The sequence below is a fragment of the Lynx rufus genome, unplaced genomic scaffold (assembly GCF_022079265.1).
Source record: "Lynx rufus isolate CCGP_SWC_20201006 ecotype Redwood Valley unplaced genomic scaffold, mLynRuf1.p SCAF_13, whole genome shotgun sequence".
Lineage (NCBI taxonomy): Eukaryota > Metazoa > Chordata > Mammalia > Carnivora > Felidae > Lynx > Lynx rufus.
In genome coordinates this window covers 58,747,457-58,764,585 of record NW_025814827.1, presented here as the reverse complement: position 1 = coordinate 58,764,585, position 17,129 = coordinate 58,747,457, and positions in this window count along the sequence as shown.

Here is a 17,129-nt window from a genome sequence, read left to right as displayed (position 1 = left end):
ACACTTCAAGAAACCTTTCTTATTTTTGTCAGTAGCTTCTCTGATCTAGTGAGAAGAGTCAACTGGAATTCAGAAGACCAGGTTTTAATATTGCCAGATCATTGCGTGGCTTTGAACTTTCCATCTTCTAAAACTCAAGGCCTTCAATGGGTATCTAATGAGTATTAAGATGCCCAACCAGTCTACTTGAGTTTCACCATATGAATGAAATAAGGCCAGCCCCTTATAGCCATACCAGAGTTTCCTATCCTCTCTCCAAGCCCTACTCAGGATCCATAAGGCTCTTGAAAGCCAGAAGATCAGCTTATACCATCAGGTATACCTGTGTACCCTGGGCAGCACTAGCAGGGGTTCAGAGCCCCACCATATGGAAAAGGGGACCAGTGCCTGGCAAAGTTCTCAGCAGGTGCCTAATCAAAACGTGCCTGGTACTGGTAGTCCAGGAAGAACTTATGGAGAGAGAGAAGGTAGGGTCATGATCAGAAGAGTCTCCTCTTTCTCTTACCTTTCCACTATTCCTGCAGACAAATATAAACCAGCATCCTGGTCTTTGAAGCTACAAAGGCAAGACTTCCCAAGTAATTTCTTTTAAATGTGGGCTCTTGAACTCAGCTAAGGTGAATATACATATGGCTTTTCTATAAGATGGTGAGGTTATCCTAAAAATAAACGTGAGGGATCCAGGAAAAAGAAGATTAGACTTCTCCCGAGGGAAATCTACCAGACACACAGAAGATGGAGGCATCAATATAAGAGTTCATTCTTTAGAGATGCTTACTTCTGGAATGAGACTAATCCTCATGAAAGAGTAGCCTTCGAGGGGAAACTACTTCCCTGGCAGCCTAAAGTAACTGTGGCTACTTTATGTGTTTGTTGGTTAATAAACACAGCAGAGGGGCGCCTGGGTGGCGCAGTCGGTTAAGCGTCCGACTTCAGCCAGGTCACGATCTCGCGGTCCGTGAGTTCGAGCCCCGCGTCAGGCTCTGGGCTGATGGCTCAGAGCCTGGAGCCTGTTTCCGATTCTGTGTCTCCCTCTCTCTCTGCCCCTCCCCTGTTCATGCTCTGTCTCTCTCTGTCCCAAAAATAAAATAAAAAAACGTTGAAAAAAAAAATTTAAAAAAATAAACACAGCAGAGAAGCCTACATCTCTTGTTCTAGTTCCTTTCATCAACAGAAGTGTAGATACAATGCCTGATGGGGCATTCTAACTTGGATGGTCCCCAGAACTATACTCTTCATCTCCCCCATCCCATACCTTTTCCACCTCATCCCCACAAACCCTATTGAATTCTTTATTGAGGTTATTGATCCCCAACACATACCCTGCTACCCAAACCAGCACCTCCCCAACTGCTTAAATGAAAAATAAAACAAAATAAAAACAGGAGAAATCATTAACTTTTCCCTCAATCTCATGTTCCCAAATGCAATCAGTCATCAGATCCTGATGATCTGGACTCCAAGATATGTCTTGATTTCACATCCACTGCTCTTCAGCTCTGCTTGAACTACTTTAGTTAAAGCTACAGTCATTCCTGACTTTGTGGACTTGAATCTAAGCTGCCATGGTGTGTAAACTCTACTATTATATTTTTTGTCACTAGGAAGAAAATAAAAGATACCAGTTAATCTAGGACATGTCACTATTGGCAAGATGAACCCGTATTTCAGAGACAATAATATGTGAAAAGCATATGTCTTAAAATTAATGAAATACAGTAGTTTTCAGCCCCTTACTAGCTCTCTCTGTATCTATTCCTGCCCAACTCCATTCACTTCACATTCTATCTGGAATGTTTTCTCAATAATAGGATCATGGTAATGTCTTCCTTATTGAAGACACTTCAAATTACTCTCCATACATTGGAGATAAAGTCCAATAGCATTCGTGAAACATACAAGGCTCTGCTGATTTCTCCAGCTCGTGATACTCTTCTTCTCTTAAGTTCCAGCCATGTAGGTCCTTCCAAATTCTGAAAACAAACAAACATAGTTCTGTCCAAATTTCATTTCTTTGTACATACTCTTCCCTTTGCTGCAATGACCTTCTCACCCTTAAACCCCCCACTCAAACTTCAGGTCTCAACTGGCTCAAATGTCATTTCCTCCAGAAGTTTCTCCTGACTTCCAGAACAGGTCTAGGTGTCTCCCCTCTGTTCCCAGAACACCCTATGCTTAACATACATCGCACCCCATGAAATGGCCTCTTTTTCAGTTTATCTCTTCCTCCAGACCAGAGAGTCCTTGAGGTCAGAGCTCAGGTCTTGTACACTAACACATCCCAAGCATCTCACGGGGTGCCTGATACTTAAATATTTATGTAAAGTTGACAACACATCAGGAACCAATGAGAGGTTGTCAGGCAAACAATTATACCAGCCATAGGATTTTTGTTAAAAGAATTCACAGTTGGTGAGCTCTCTACTGCCTGAATCAAATACCAAATCTCCATCACAAGTTTCTCATCAATGGATTAAATATGTTGTGAGTTACAATCATATGCCCCACTAGAGTTAGCTGCTATGGTGTCTTTAGGGAGACCAGCTTCGAGTTGGAGAGAGAAAATTAATGCAATTGGGAAGCAAGTTTGAAAACAAAAATAAGAAGAAAGCCATAAAGATAAATCTAGAAGTACCTAACTATATGCAGCAGGTAAAGCTCAATGTTGGCACTCAAAAGAAAGAGAGATCAGGGCAAACTGGGAAAGTCACAGGATTCTTTGAGGGAATTAAATTTGAGTAATCTCTACAAGCTCTTCATGTGTATTATTTCATCCAAATCTTGCAGCTATACACCCATGGTGGTATTGTCATTACCATTATCATAGAGAAGAGAAAATAAAAGCACAGAGAGGTTCAGGGTCTTGTTCACAATCATGCAAGTTGTAAATAGTGGTACCAGGAATCCAGTCAAGATTTTTTCAACCTGAAGTTCATGTTTCCTCTTGAACATTTTATTTGGGATGAGAACATCCAGCTTTTGAATCGTGGCACTATTCTAAGCCCCTACTTCAAAAGGGAGCATACTCAGAACTTTTGCTTCTACACATGTTAAGGTAACTGGAACAAGACTACCAAAAAACAAACAAAACAAAACGCCAGGAGAAAACTGGAAGAAATATGTAAAACAGCTGTTTTCAAACATTGGACATTAGGCAATGTGAGACTGTGATCCCCGAGAGAGGGAAAACAAATGATTTTTCTTGGTTTGCTACATGAAGTCATTTCTGAGCCACAGGATAGGGGGTGGACCCACAGAACATGGTGGTCTCACTGAGTTGAGAAGAAAAATATTAAGGAATTGAGGGAGGCCGAAATAACTGGCATTTACAGGGAAAGTAACAGAGAAATAACTCAGGAAGTTTTGATTCTGTTGCTGAATACTAAGCCATAAATAATGCTGGAAAAAAAACAAATGGGAAGCTTTAAGCTGAAGCAATTGTCATGTTTATGCCAAGCTGGAAGACATTCGAGTTCCAGCCAGCCAGAGTAGAGAGTCCTTATTGAACACTTGAAACATTCACTAGAGACCCAAGAAGTTTACTTGTAGGTCTAAGCTAGACCCACTCTAGCAAAATGTAAAACAAAAAACCCTCAAAATAATCAAGCTGATTCCCAAGTAACTTAACTACCCGAAAGAAAATGTTTAACATTTTTAAAGAAAGAAAGCAAAATGTGGCACTGAACATAAAATTTAAAATGTCTAGCATATAATAATAAATATAATAAATACTAAGAAACAAGAAAATGTCTACCGTTAGCAGGAGAAAATAAGTCACCTACTACAAACAGATACAGAGATAATAAAGATGTAAAATTAGAAGAGTAAGACCTTAAAAGATATAAGACAGATAGACTAAGACTTTAACAGATACATAGGCTTTGAAAGAAAATATGAACATAATGAGAGGGAAATGGAAAAAGACCCAAATGGAAATTGTAGAGATGAAAAATACAGTCATAAATGACAAACTCTCTGGATGGGATTAAAAAAGATTAACACCGCAGGAAAAAAAATCAGTGAACTTGATGACATAGCAATATATATTATATATTATCCAAAGTGAAGCTCAGAAAGCAAAGTGTCTGAAAATAAAAATGAACATGGGCCTCAGTGACAATACGAAGCAGTCTAAAATATGAGCCAATGAGTCCCAGAAGGGGAAGAAAGAGAAGTGAACATAAAAATATTTGAATAAACAAGGGTTTAAGTTTTCCAAACGTGACTAAAATTACAAATTGACAGACTTAATATACTCTGTGAACTACATGGAGGGTAACACAAAGAGAACAACACTAGAATACCAACATCAAATTGATAATAAACAGTGATGAAGATAATATCCTTAAAGTATTCAGAAGGAAAAAAACACACAGGCATTATATGTAGAAAACCAATAAATTGCTATAGACTTCCCATCACAAATAGTGCAAGCCATAAGACACTAGAAAAACATCTTCAGAGTTTCCAAAGTAAACATCTGGCAAAAAGGTCTTTGGAAAATAAAGGTGAAATAAAGACATTTTCAGAGAGACAAAGGTTGAAAGGAATTTGTCACCAACAGACCAGATTGAAAAGAAAGGTAAAAGATTTCTCAGGCAGTGCATGCCAAGAAGTGATTAGAATGATTGGCCATGGAGTTAAGTCAAGTAAGGGAAGAAAGCAATGTCATATGGACAGGGTAAACGTGGATAATCAATAGATTGGTTATTTAGATGGTGTCAAATGCTGAAATTGAGGTTCTAGAGGGAATGAGGTAAAAAAAAAGGCTATCAAAAAATAGAATGTATGAAATTAATAATATTGAAGGACTGTAGGTAATTATGAGGTTCAAGGGAAGGACCAGGAGAGTGTAATGTCTGTTAAAAATGGCTGTTTTGAGAAATGATACATAACAGAGATACAGCCACAAAGATGCAATTTTAGTCACCATGATAGAAAAGAGGGTCCCTACATCCTTTTTTGCCTGCAGGTACTTCTTTCTGGCTGTGGTCTCATACATGACTTTTACTTACTATCTCAGGCTCAAGAACAAGGGCTACCTAGGAGTTCTAACTTTATGGTAACTATTTTTAAGTGAGTAATGTGTTTGATAAAGTAATATAAGAGCAGAATTATGTATCACTTAACTGAAGAATGTGAAGATAAAGCAAATTCAGAGAGAGGGGGGACCAGAGATGGAAGTAGCCTTTCAAAGCTCTTCAGGGGAAAATGCAGTTCCAATTACACCCATAGGCTGTCACCCCAGCAAACCCTTGGCCAACCATTCAAACATCCTGTCACCAAGGACATGCTTGTCATTTTGACTAAGTGGTTCAGAGTGACTCCTCTTCAACTGTAGGTCACTGTGACTTTTTGTGTGAGAAATTGATGGGTTGCTAACGGTGGCTGAAACGGGCAAATGCTGGCCTCCTGTACAGCACTGTGGACTGTTGCTGAAATTCTCCACTTTCAGAATAATATCCTTAGACTGCCTCAGGATTTTTGTATATATTTTTTCTAAGCTGAATAACAATATTATTCAGGAAGAATAATGAAATCAATGGCAGGATAAAAAGAAGGAAGAATGAAGCTACTTGAAAATATAACTAAGAATGGATTTCAAATTAATTGCTTTAATCCATTACTCAAAGATTATGGTTCTAATCCTTCTGAAAAAGATTTTTCTTTTAACCACCAGAGTAAACTGAAAACAATGACAGATGGGCCTCTTTTCATAGCCTATAATTAGTTCCTCCTAAAAGTGACCGAGCTAAATTTTATTCTTTATTCTAGAGATTGCTCATGTTTAGATCCCTCAGTGAATACTATGTCTGTTCCAGTTTGCCCTGATCTCTCTTTCTTTTGAGTGCCAACATTGAGCTTTACCTGCTACATATAGTTAGGTACTTCTAGATTTATCTTTATGGATTTCTTCTAACTTTTGTTTTCAAACTTGCTTCCCAATTGCATTAATTTTCTCTCTCCAACTCGAAGCTGGTCTCCCTAAAGACACCATAGCAGCTAACTCTAGTGGGGCATATGATTGTAACTCACAACATATTTAATCCATTGATGAGAAACTTGTGATGGAGATTTGGTATTTGATTCAGGCAGTAGAGAGCTCACCAACTGTGAATTCTTTTAACAAAAATCCTATGGCTGGTATAATTGTTTGCCTGACAACCTCTCATTGGTTCCTGATGTGTTGTCAACTTTACATAAATATTTAAGTATCAGGCACCCTGTGAGACGCTTGGGATGTGCTAGTCTTGTCTCTGACCTCAAGGACTCTCTGGTCTGGAAGAAGAGATAAACTGAAAAAGAGGCCATTTCATGGGGTGCGATGTATGTTAAACATAGGGTGTTCTGGGAACAGAGGGGAGACACCTAGACCTGTTCTGGAAGTCAGGAGAAGCTTCTGGAGGAAATGACATTTGAGCCAGTTGAGACCTGAAGTTTGAGTAGGGGGTTAAAAGGTGAGAAGGTCACGGGGCACCTAGGTGGTTCAGTTGGTTAAGCTTCTGCCTTGGGTTCAGGTCATGATCTCATGGTTTGTGAGTTCGAGCCCCGCGTTGGGCTCTGTGCTGACAGCTCAGAGCCTGGAGCCCACTTCAAGTTGTTTCCCCTCTCTCTGCCCCTCCTCTGCCCCTGCTCTCTCTCTCCTTCTCTCTCTCTCAAAAATAAATAAATATTTTTTTAAAATGTGTTTTACTTTTTCCTATTTCTATCTAAAAGACAGTTTCCTAAAACGTGATAATCAAACAACAGAAGTGTAAGTGAAGCAAATGCTAAGTGCATTCCTCTTTAGCTGATGTCTAAAAAGCATTATTATGAATCTATTTACCACACTTTTCAAAGCAAAGTGGCTTTTAAACTCCATCTTTTTTTTTTTAATTATCATAAAATCCTTCAAGAGTGGTGTCTCAAGAAAGAACTTGGGACGAGGATTCAGAAGACTTGAATTCTAAGCACAGTTCTGTCTGTAAATAGTTATGATTTGGGTTAAGTCTCTTTACTAGGAGTTTCAGTTTCTTAGTTTTAAAATTTTTTTTTTCAACGTTTATTTATTTTTGGGACAGAGAGAGACAGAGCATGAACGGGGGAGGGGCAGAGAGAGAGGGAGACACAGAATCGGAAACAAGCTCCAAGCTCTGAGCCATCAGGCCAGAGCCTGACGCGGGGCTCGAACTCATGGACCGCGAGATCGTGACCTGGCTGAAGTCGGACGCTTAACCGACTGCGCCACCCAGGCGCCCCTCAGTTTCTTAGTTTTAAAATGAACGTATGTTCATAGATAACTACTGAGTTCCTTCCAGGGACTAAATTCAATGACAGTCATTCTATAGGTCCACAATTTACAACTGTAAAGCAAGTCACAAATAGAATTCTTTAAAAGTCAAACTCCAGGTGAAAGACCTCTGGATTCATTATGTCTTTAAGAATTCTGTGCCTTCTCTGTGTAATCAAAAGTGAGAGCAGCCTGAGGGATATAAAAGAACAATGCATCATCATTGCTATGATTAAATAGAGAAAGCCCCAGAGCCGGCTTGCTGCTGTATAAATCACAGATTAAAACTTTGTTGTGGACATTCATATTCCAAGAATAGTCTTCTCCCATAGGATGTTCCTGGGGATTATGGATCACCTCACATAGAAAAAGAGACATGTCTATTTTAGTTAACATTAGTTGTATCTGTCAGTTCCTAGCTGCCAGCAAGATAAGTACACTCAGCTATCTAAGCAAACCGATTGGAAGGACACTGGGGGCTCCCAAGGGAAGGTCTGGAGAGCAAGCAGAAACCCAAAGAGGCCCAAAGGTTGTGTAGCTTGGGCCAAAAGGACCTATGCGCTACAGAAAAAATTTGGTCCTCGAGTCCCCTCTGTGACCAATTTAACCCCCAAATTTTCTTTTCACCTTGAAGCACTCACATAAAAACTCCAGGAGCAAGCGCCTCCCTACTTCTGGCTGAACTAAGGGTTTGGTGCCTCAGATTCGAGGCCAGAGAGGGAACTGAAGTCAGGGAACACCCACCCTTCCTAGACTATATACAATAGAAAAGTCCATGAAAGGGACATGTGGGCCTAACAAGTGTATGTTGGGGAAAGTGGGGAGAGAAATAAGTGCTCAATAGCAAAAACAGAAAAGGAAAAAGAAAAAGAAAAAAAAGCAGATCTCTATATATTGTTCAAAATATTAATAAAGGAAAGTGAATTATATAGGCATATTTTTTTGTTTAATGGATTAGGTGGGAAGTAATAATCACAGAGTTAAAAGCCATTGTAAATGTTTTAACATGACCTGTGGGTTTTTTAGGTTTTAATTCCATAAGTAATACATGAATAAATTCTTTCACTAAAAATTCAAATGTTACTTAAATATAGAGTAAAGAATTTTAACATCCCTTTTATATTCCTCAGTCTAGCTTTTCCCCAAAGATAACCACCACCCTCCATTTGTTTTTACATTTTCTGGAACTTTTTCTATTCATTTACAAATCTATATAAAATAAAATATAATTTATATGCATGCACACATTTATATACATGCACACATGTGAAATAACATATTGCATATGTAGGTATGCAACATGTTTTTTTCCACTTAAAATATATATTAAAGCCTTTTCCAGATAAATCCCCACAGAGCTACCCTATTTTTAACTGTTGCCTAGTATTAAATTGTCTGTTATATACCATTTTCAACTCTTTCTGTATTGGTAGATCTTTTAAATGCATTCCAAACTGTTAATTCACATGTTGTTTTAAAGCACTTGGCAGGATGTGTGTGTGTTCCTTCTCCCTAAAATGAACCATTATATGGGGCATGGGTTAAAACAATCCTGTATTTATCCAAGTAATAGTTAACATTTTTCTGAGTTATTTATCTCCTACAGGAAATGGAGGGGAGTGGGGAGACTCATTTTGAAATATGGCTACAGGCTGAACCAGTTAGGATGATTTTAGCTGCAAGTAAGGGATCCAACCAAAAAAAAAAAAAAGTGGATAAAACAATTAGAAAGCTTATTGCTTCACAACAATAAATTGAGAGGTAGAAGTTTTCAGGAGCAGAGCAATATCAAGAGGGACCAGGCGTCTTCCATCTTTCTCAAATCCTTCCTCGGCATGTTGACTTTGTCTTTGTTCTACCATGGGAACGTGTCTGTGGTAGTTCTAAGGTTTTCACCCTTGTGCCACATTTACAACAACTTAAAAAGCACAAGTCACTGCTTTATGTTCCTTTTGTAAGATTAAGGAAACATTTCCCAAAAAACTCTCAAATAAATTTTCATTTGTATTTAATTGGCCAGGATTGTGTCACATGTGCACACTTGAACCCACCACTGGCAAAGGAATAGAGCTACCACAACTGACTTAGATTAGAAGACATGGGTCATCCCACTCCTTGGCAGCTAAATAAGAGCTTTTGAAACATGGTCACCCAATACCTGAACAAGTGCTGGGTTTCGTTAGCAAGGAAACAGTTGAGGTAGAGGAGAGGACTGTTCTGTAGGCAAACTATAACAATGCCCACAACACCAACAGACCACAAGGAAAATTCACAATGCACACAAGTGAAGGTCTTTGGAAAGCATAAGTCATTAGCGTGCCAAGTAATTAACTTCTGTCCTGAATACCACAGTTGCAAAAGTTACAGGAAAGTGAGGAAAATGGGAGTCAAAGATCCAACTCAAACAACAGCCACAGACAAGGGCGCAGAAGTTCCTGTTTTTGCCTATCTCACCCTTTCTCATTCCCTCTCTATCACTCCCACCCCAAAACAGTTGTGAGATAGAATCCTGGAGGGTAAGAATACATGTTCCTTCAAAACAGCAGCTCAGACTAAGGGAAATAAGTCCACGTGTTTGCACATGTATACACGTGCTTGTATGCTCATGTATGTGTGTCTGCTTTTACATTACAAGTTAAATGAGTGATGGGTACTAAGGAAGGCATGTGTGATGAGCACTGGGTGTTGTATGTAAGTGATAAATCACTAAATCCTACACCTGAAACTAATATTACACTGTATGTTAACTAACTGGAACTTAAATAAAAAACTTGGAAGGAAAAAAAAGAGAAAAAAGGAAAGCATTCAGAAAATAGAGGCAAACAAAAAGGAAGAATTTTAAATTATCTAAAACCCTCAGCCAGGAATAACCACTGTTGATACAGGATGATACCATTTTGTAGTCAAAAACTCCTTCTCACGTCAATGTTTGTTTATTCCATCAAAGAAAATTGATTCAAAACAGATTTTTACACTGCCGCAGTCCCAATTTTCAATAATATTTCTAAAATTCACTATTAAGAATGTTAAAAGGTCTCCTTTATCAAAACTTTGGGCAAATTTCATCACAATGCGATGGAAGCAATCAAGCAAAATAAAATGAAACACAAATGGTTCCTCTGTAAATAGCAGTCTTGGCAACGACAGTCCTCCAACACTGCTAGAAGCTTATTACGAAATGCACGATAATATAAGTTCTGACTCACCGAATTTTATCACCCCATCTATAAGGATATGAACCTTCCCCAAAGCAGCTGTATCTCTAACCCAGATGTTCTATTGGCGCTCTTGCTTCCTGGGCCTTTCTAGTATTGACTGGCACCTTCTCTCTACACCATTTTTATGCCAGCCCACTACCAACCCAGCAACAATGTGACATTAAGCAGGAATGATACCCAGCAGCACTGTTTGAAAATGGAAATGAGAGTCTTCATTAATTTAGAAAATCCAGGACTGCATATGAACATTTTCTGCAATAATTTCTCTCCCTGATTAAGTCAATAACTAAACCAGTACACAGAGCCATCTTATCCAGACCATTTGCTTTGATCGTTTCCTCTGGTTAAAAGCAAGCATTTGTTCTTCCACACTCAGGCTCTAGAAAGTAAAGAGGCAAGTTTAGATCAAGACAAGTAATGCTCAGTCCTCAACAAAATCCAGAAGACAATTCCCTGTGTTTCAGTTGGGTGGCCCTAAGCGGCACATACATGCTAACAATGCTGTGGAAAGACAACAGACAATGCTGCAGAAAGAGGCTTTGGCCAAGTTACAACAATAGATGAAGTGCCATTGTATATGTTCTGTTGACTGCTGACATCTGTTCACAGACCATGTCCTTGCCATAGCTATACTGTGAGGGAATTTATAATAAGAATATATAAACATGGTGCCCTGAACTCAAAATATTCTATCTCCTGTTAAACACACCTCCCGGATCATTTTGGCAATTAACAAAAAAGATATTTGGGGGTAAAATTAGGAAAACTCGCTTTATTGAAATCTTCAAAAGCTAAGTACTTTTTAAAATTCTGTCTGCCACAATCTATTGCCATAGTATTAAGACTAATAAGTGGCAATAAAGTCTAGTGTTGTTGATCATAAAAGCTTTTAAAATACAGCTTGAATAGTAATTATGCACATGTGTTTATGTATATGGAGGCTGCTCTTAGTGTCAGATTTGATATGTGATGTTATAGGGTTGTCTGTAATTCATACCTCACAGCAAGACAGGACTTTTTATGTCAGAAACCAAATGCAAGATGGCCTGTTCTTAAACATCGACATGCTGCTTGACACTTGAATTTAAATTGTGTATTATTCTTCAGTGGTTTAACAACCTGATAATTTTTTGATAGAAATTTAAAGTAAATGGCATCTGGGTATATTTAGAGTAGCCTGTAGCTGGAGTCCAACTATCACAGACAGCATTCTGGCATTTTCTTGGAGAAGATATAATTTTCAAAAGGCAGGGGTCAGTGGTAGCAAGTCACTAAGAACTGCTACAAGAAGTCACTGATTCTTGGAAGACATGACTGGTGTCTTGACACCCTGGAAATTTTCCCAGACTACTTGGCTAAAGCAAATAAAGCTCAGTTTATGCCATTGCTTATGTGTTTCCTTATTGATCATGGAAAATGGGAGCAAGGGAGGACAGTACTTTGGATTTTATTTTACAGGGGACACAGCAAGTCTATATTCACTCAGTCATCCAACAGATATCATTAGACATTTACTATGTATGCAGTATTGTATTAGATGTTGGAGATAGAACAGTGAGGCAAAACCAATATTCCCTTGTGTTCCTCAAGCATAAATCTTAATGGGTAAGATTAACATTAAGCAAATAATCATACAAATAAATATGAAATTGTCACTTTGATAAACACTGCCAGTGGAAAGTCTGTAGTATTATCAAGGCATAGAAGAAGTATATTTGGCATAACTAAGGAAGTAAGGGAAAGCTTCTCTGGAGAATAAATAATTGAGATAAAGTACGAAAAATAAGTAGAAATTATTCCACGAAGAGGGAGGGAGATCATTCCACACCCTAGGAACAGTAGATGTGAAGGCCCCAAAGCAGGAGTACACATGCTTGGGGGACTGGCACATGACGGTGGCTGATGCAGAGAGAAGGAAGACAGGCTCTTGTAAGATGAGTCTCAAGAGGCAAGAAGAGACCCACCACCCAAGACCTTGTTTACCATATTAAAAGGTCATATATTCAGCCATATAGAAAAAATTAGGGCAAACAAAACTTTCCAAAGGGGTAATAGATGCTTATAAAAGAAATTAAAGTCAACACATGGATTTACTAGTATTATGTGCAAGGAACAACGTTGGAGTCTGAAGAAGATGCCAAAGGAATACAACAATTCTTACCCATAGCACATAAGCAGCCCAAGTAAGAATAGGGAATATGTCCCATGTTATAAGAGAACATCCTCAAGTAATATAAAGATTTACTGGAGGAAGAGATCATGCAAGATGATGATAGGGAATGGAATCTGGGCAAAATTTCATGGAAAAGGGCTAACAAACAGTGAATACAATTTCTACAAGTAGAAATGGAGGGTTGTGGGTTGGTACTATTGACAGAAATGTCAAGGTGAGCAAAACCCAAACTCCAAAAGTGGATGATGTTGGTCACCTTTGAAACAGTAGAAACTTCAGTTAAGTTGTGATACAGGTTATGCATGGAGACGGTACAACACAGTAATGTCTTACGTTTAAATAACGTTCTATACTTATATCAAAGTCTTTAACTTAACATTCTCAATAAATCTCTAGAACAATACTATGAGAGAGACAGGGAAATTTTAGCAATTATTTCCACTTTATTTAAATCTAGAAAGGCTAAATAATTTGTCCAAGAACACACAATTAGCAAGTGACTGACCCAGGATTAAAACACAGAAAGTTTCCACTCTTTCACTGATTCACAAATTTCAGTCATTCATAATCCATCATTATTTTCTGCGTATCACTTTACTGTTATATACCAATATCATTTGCCACCAATTTAAAGGTAACCATAAACATAAAGACTTTTAAGAAGAAAACAATTTTAGATACTATAGTCTTTAAAAGAGCCTGAGACATAGATTAGCAAGTATTACAAAGGTGTTAAAAAACATGCTGATAAGAATATGAAGAAATGGAAACATTTCAAATGCTCCTGGTGGGTGGGAATATAAATTGGAACAATCACATTGGAGAGCAATTAGGCAATATTTACATATTATATCAATCAACCAATCAATAAACATACACATATACTGTAAACATAATACTATAAAGGGTATATATATTTATTTATTCATAGGCATTATTTTGAATACAGAAATTCCACTTCTAGATATATACCCTAGAAGGGTAAGGATCAGTGAACTTTTTTCTGTAAAGGTCCAGATGATAAATATTAAACTTTGCAGGTCATACATTCTCTAGAGCAACTACTCTTCTCTGCTGTGATCGTGCGAAAATAGCCATCAATCATATGTAAACAAATGCACATGGCTGAATTCCAACAAAACCTTATTTCTGGGCACTAAAATTTGAATTTATATAATTTTACAGTTTGAATCATTTCCATAAAGCTTTTTTAAAATTATGAAACGTCAAACACACAAAGAAAAATATAAAAATATTCATATGAATACACATAAACACACCCAGATTTTTCATACTTACTGGGTTGGTGTTGTCAAAGGAGTAAACCTCTAGAAGAAGGCGGTGAATCCATTCTACAAAAAAAATAAAAATAAAACCTTAAAAGTATTTTCTATGGAAGCTTTCAAGAGCCAGTGTTTTTAGAAATGTCATTGACTTCTGGTATGCGTATGAAATATGTAAATAACTTTTATAATAAAATAGCTGGGAGGGTTAAAGAAAATAGCCAGCAAAGTTCCTTGAAAAGAGTAAATGCTATACAATAAATGAGTATAATTATTACTAAAAGGCAGTGACATTTTGAAATGTTCGCCTTGACGTCAGTTGTTTAATATTTATGGAACTTACTGCCTTGTCTTGTCAAAACAAAACAGAATTTCCTTTTTCTCCTTTTATCTCCTCTATCACAATAGTGGAACTTCAGTGTTTGATGAAATTTCATTCATATTTTAATCATTTGGAAGTACCAACAGCTGAAACTTTTTAAAATATTCAATGTTGTTTATGCTTTATCCATAATCATATATGGCAAAGATGATAGTAAAAATATGTCTAACAAATATCAAGTGCTTACAATATGCCAACGACAGTGTGTTAAGTGCTTTAAAATATAATTTCCTATAATCCTTATTCAACCTTGTTATGTAGGTTTATCACTGTCCCTGTTTTTGCAGGTGGGGAGAGTGGAAACAGCTCAGTGTGACTTACCCAAAAAATGTAAAGTTAGGACACGGGTTAGGTAGGCATTTGAAATGAGTCCTGTTAGTTCAGTAAGAGTCTTTGTCCTTAGTCACTCTGCAAGTACACTATCTCAAAAACAAAAAACATTTGTGAGTCAAATCCCATCGTATAAAGCAAGGCAACATCAAATTTTATTTTCGCATTTCTCAAAATAAATTGGCCATTACTGGATTTTGGAAATCTTTTGGGTCATAAACGCTCTATTATAATATATTATATTGTAATAAGACCTAGGTATTTGCCACAATTCAATTTCACAGATCCAAGTGCACACTTGGAACGTTCACACGTTAAATTATACTATGCAGGAGGGCTAAGACAATTTGATACACTCCTGACTGCCATGCACTTGCTAGAACTTAAAATGAGATTCACATTAAGAAAACATTTCCTCCAAATATACATATCAGGAGAGCTAGGATTCCCCGAGTAAGGATCCTGTTGTTTCTGGTATTCACAGAACAACAACTGGGCAGTGTCTAACCACGTGCTATTCCTTGTCCAGCTCAGAAACTGCTAGCAGTCTCTGTGAGAAGTTTGGCTGTCACTATTACATTATTAACAGGTCATCAGGTGTCAGGCTTACTCAGCACAATTCCATATGATTTAGACCAGCTAGTCCTGAGCCTTTTTTTTTTCCACATGTTTATTTATTTTTGAGAGAGATACAGAGTGCAAGTGGGGAAAGGCAGAGAGAGAGGGAGACACAGAACCCGAAGCAGGTTCCAGTTTCAGAGCTGTCAGCACAGAGCCCAACATGGGGCTCAAACTCAAGAACTGCAAGATCATGACCTGAGCTGAAGTTGGACACTTAACTGACTGAGCCACCCCAGCGCTCCTAGTCCTGAGCTTTGACTACTATTCTTGCTTCTCACCTGAGATATGACCCTGAAAGCTGTCTGGTCAGTGATCTAGTAAGAACAAATGGTCTACTGTTTAGTCAATATTTGGTGGTATTACAACCTTAAAAGCACAGTGAATTACAATAACACTTATTCTTTTACATGAAAGATGCAGGTCAGCTGCAGATGTGTTGATGACATAGGTAACCAGGTAGGATCTTACCTAGGCTGAGCTGGGTCCATTGGGCCAGCTCTGTGTGTCCATTCATCTTGGAATCCAGACTGAGGAAGCAGCCAGACATAGGACTTGGTGTTCTTACAGTGAAGGACAGATGGTCAAGGATGGATGGAGACAAATCACACAAGCTCATTTAAAGCTTCTGCTCAGACATGGCTTAACTAATATCCACATGTATTCCACTAGCCAAAGCATGTCACAAGACCATGGCCAAAGTTGATGGGGCAGGGAAGGTATACTTCACCTATAGAGAAGATACTGAGAAAATTGTGGCGAAGAGAAAGCATGCAAAAACTCTTTAGTGGGAGGAAGGTAACAACTGAGAACAATAGTTCAATTTACCACAGTAGGAAAAGTATCAAAGAAAAAGGATTGAGGGTATATATACATACACACACAATATAGACACATATATTTACATTCATATATAAAATATAGGTATTATAATATTCAACTTTTAACTATTAAAAATCAATTTTCTAAAATTATATCCATCAAATTTATAATGCTTTGGAAGAAATCTCAGTGCCCCTTCATCTTAAATTTCCATGTGGAGGGACTTCCAGTCTCTCTTAACCTTCTTGTTCCCTCCTTCCAGGACAGGCAATAATAGGTACATCTAGAAATGTCTGGGAATTCATGACACAGATCATCTAGGCTCGCTCTTGTAGCAGCCCTGCTTAGTGGGAGAGGATGGTCTGGTGTATCCTTTTTCATGAGGAAAGAAGCCTGTCCCTATACAGCTGTGCCAGTGACTAGAGGGGTAGACTTTACCCAGAGAGAATCTAGCAAGCCTATTGTGACCCATACCTAGTTATATCTTCAGCCCAGCTGTTATTAGTAATTCAAAGTCCATCTGTATGACTTCTACGTTCATTTCTCAGTTGGTTTCACCCTTAGGCAGGGAAGAAATGTGTTCTTTATTGGCTCCCCCTCAAAATTCTGATAATAATAATGATAATAATAATAAATCATTAAATACCTACAGCTTAAATATATGATCTCATTGAATTATCACAATAAGCCTGAAAATTGTTTACTTTATAGTTGAAGAAACCAAGCCTCAAAAGAGCTACATGATCCTCCCAAGGTCACACAGCTAATAAATTGGTAGACTGAATTTCAATGCCAGGTTTATTGGAAGCCAACACATCTGAGCTCTATTCTAGCCCAGACTGCTTCTGTGTGTGATAAGGGTGGAGGAGGAGAGCGGGAAAGGCATGATAACACAGAATGTCTGGGATGTCACGTATTTTTATTTTCTTGGTCTCTTTATCTTTCAGCAAATTGTACTGTTAATAATTTAGACACGTTTTACTGTAGAGCTTCATGTGAATTTCAGTAATTTATTCATATAGCTTAGATTTTG